This window comes from Bufo gargarizans, unplaced genomic scaffold, assembly GCF_014858855.1.
Source record: "Bufo gargarizans isolate SCDJY-AF-19 unplaced genomic scaffold, ASM1485885v1 fragScaff_scaffold_762_pilon, whole genome shotgun sequence".
Classification (NCBI taxonomy): domain Eukaryota; kingdom Metazoa; phylum Chordata; class Amphibia; order Anura; family Bufonidae; genus Bufo; species Bufo gargarizans.
The window spans coordinates 26,159-29,162 of NW_025334180.1; positions in this window are offsets into that span (position 1 = coordinate 26,159).

The window sequence follows — 3,004 nt, forward strand, 5'->3', positions numbered from 1 at the left end:
ACAGCAGCCCCCTAATCCTGGGACCCCCGGCGCAGACAGCAGCCCCCTAATCCTGGGACCCCCGGCGCAGACAGCAGCCCCCTAATCCTGGGACCCCGGCGCAGACAGCAGCCCCCTAATCCTGGGACCCCGGCGCAGACAGCAGCCCCCTAATCCTGGGACCCCGGCGCAGACAGCAGCCCCCTAATCCTGGGACCCCGGCGCAGACAGCAGCCCCCTAATCCTGGGCCCCTGCAGACAGCAGCCCCCTACTCCTGGGACCCCGCAGACAGCAGCCCCCTACTCCTGGGACCCCGGCGCAGACAGCAGCCCCCTAATCCTGGGACCCCGGCGCAGACAGCAGCCCCCTAATCCTGGGACCCCGGCGCAGACAGCAGCCCCCTAATCCTGGGACCTCGCAGACAGCAGCCCCCTAATCCTGGGACCTCGCAGACAGCAGCCCCCTAATCCTGGGACCCCGCAGACAGCAGCCCCCTAATCCTGGGACCTCGCAGACAGCAGCCCCCTAATCCTGGGACCTCGCAGACAGCAGCCCCCTACTCCTGGGACCTCGCAGACAGCAGCCCCCTAATCCTGGGACCTCGCAGACAGCAGCCCCCTAATCCTGGGACCCCGCAGACAGCAGCCCCCTAATCCTGGGACCCCGCAGACAGCAGCCCCCTAATCCTGGGACCCCGCAGACAGCAGCCCCCTAATCCTGGGACCCCGCAGACAGCAGCCCCCTACTCCTGGGCCCCCGCAGACAGCAGCCCCCTACTCCTGGGCCCCCGCAGACAGCAGCCCCCTACTCCTGGGACCCCGCAGACAGAAGCCCCCTACTCCTGGGACCCCGCAGACAGCAGCCCCCTACTCCTGGGCCCCCGCAGACAGCAGCCCCCTACTCCTGGGACCCCGCAGACAGAAGCCCCCTACTCCTGGGACCCCGCAGACAGCAGCCCCCTAATCCTGGGACCCCGGCGCAGACAGCAGCCCCCTAATCCTGGGACCCCGGCGCAGACAGCAGCCCCCTAATCCTGGGACCCCGGCGCAGACAGCAGCCCCCTAATCCTGGGACCCCGGCGCAGACAGCAGCCCCCTAATCCTGGGACCCCGGCGCAGACAGCAGCCCCCTAATCCTGGGACCCCGGCGCAGACAGCAGCCCCCTAATCCTGGGACCCCGGCGCAGACAGCAGCCCCCTAATCCTGGGACCCCGGCGCAGACAGCAGCCCCCTAATCCTGGGACCCCGGCGCAGACAGCAGCCCCCTAATCCTGGGACCCCGGCGCAGACAGCAGCCCCCTAATCCTGGGACCCCGGCGCAGACAGCAGCCCCCTAATCCTGGGACCCCGGCGCAGACAGCAGCCCCCTAATCCTGGGACCCCGCAGACAGCAGCCCCCTAATCCTGGGACCTCGCAGACAGCAGCCCCCTAATCCTGGGACCCCGCAGACAGCAGCCCCCTAATCCTGGGACCCCGCAGACAGCAGCCCCCTAATCCTGGGACCCCGCAGACAGCAGCCCCCTAATCCTGGGACCCCGGCGCAGACAGCAGCCCCCTAATCTTGGGACCCCGGCACAGACAAAGCCCCCGATCTCCAGGAGGAAACGCCCTGTCACAGCTGGATCATCATTAACCCTCAGGTGCAGAGATGGGCTCAGGGTTCCGTTATCTCCAGCATCTCTAAAGAAGGTTTCAGCACTGACAGTGTTAAAATCAGCAGCCAATCACAGCAGCTCTGACATCACAAGCCTGGCCAATCAGTAACTGTGGGGGGTGGAGTTAAATAACTGATAAGGATTTCTTTACAATGTAACTGTCTGCTTCATAGGAGTCACATGGTACAGAGCAGTCACATGACCTCTCTGACCATCCCTTCCCTATGTTCCTGGAAAGTAGTTGATCCCCTGTATATGGGGGTTCTAGTGTAGAGGGGGTTTATAGGCTGTATATGGGGGTTCTGCTGTAGAGGGGGGTTTATAGGCTGTATATGGGGGTTCTGGTGTACAGGTGGTTTATAGGCTGTATATGGGGGTTCTGGTGTAGAGGGGGGTTTATAGGCTGTATATGGGGGTTCTAGTGTAGAGGGGGTTTATAGGCTGTAGAGGGGGTTTATAGGCTGTATATGGGGGTTCTAGTGTAGAGGGGGTTTATAGGCTGTATATGGGGGTTCTGGTGTAGAGGGGGTTTATAGGCTGTATATGGGGGTTCTGGTGTAGAGGGGGTTTATAAGCTGTATATGGGGGTTCTGGTGTAGAGGGGGTTTATAGGCTGTATATGGGGGTTCTGGTGTAGAGGGGGGTTTATAGGCTGTATATGGGTTTCTGGTGTAGAGGGGGTTTATAGGCTGTATATGGGGGTTCTGCTGTAGAGGGGGGTTTATAGGCTGTATATGGGGGTTCTGCTGTAGAGGGGGGTTTATAGGCTGTATATGGGGGTTCTGGTGTAGAGGGGGTTTATAGGCTGTAGAGGGGGTTTATAGGCTGTATATGGGGGTTCTGCTGTAGAGGGGGGTTTATAGGCTGTATATGGGGGTTCTGGTGTAGAGGGGGTTTATAGGCTGTATATGGGGGTTCTGGTGTAGAGGGGGTTTATAGGCTGTAGAGGGGGTTTATAGGCTGTATATGGGGGTTCTGGTGTAGAGGGGGTTTATAGGCTGTATATGGGGGTTCTGCTGTAGAGGGGGGTTTATAGGCTGTATATGGGGGTTCTGGTGTAGAGGGGGTTTATAGGCTGTATATGGGGGTTCTGGTGTAGAGGGGGGTTTATAGGCTGTATATGGGGGTTCTGGTGTAGAGGGGGTTTATAGGCTGTATATGGGGGTTCTGGTGTAGAGGGGGTTTATAGGCTGTATATGGGGGTTCTGGTGTAGAGGGGGTTTATAGGCTGTATATGGGGGTTCTGGTGTAGAGGGGGTTTATAGGCTGTATATGGGGGTTCTGGTGTAGAGGGGGTTTATAGGCTGTATATGGGGGTTCTGGTGTAGAGGGGGTTTATAGGCTGTATATGGGGGTTCTGGTGTAGAG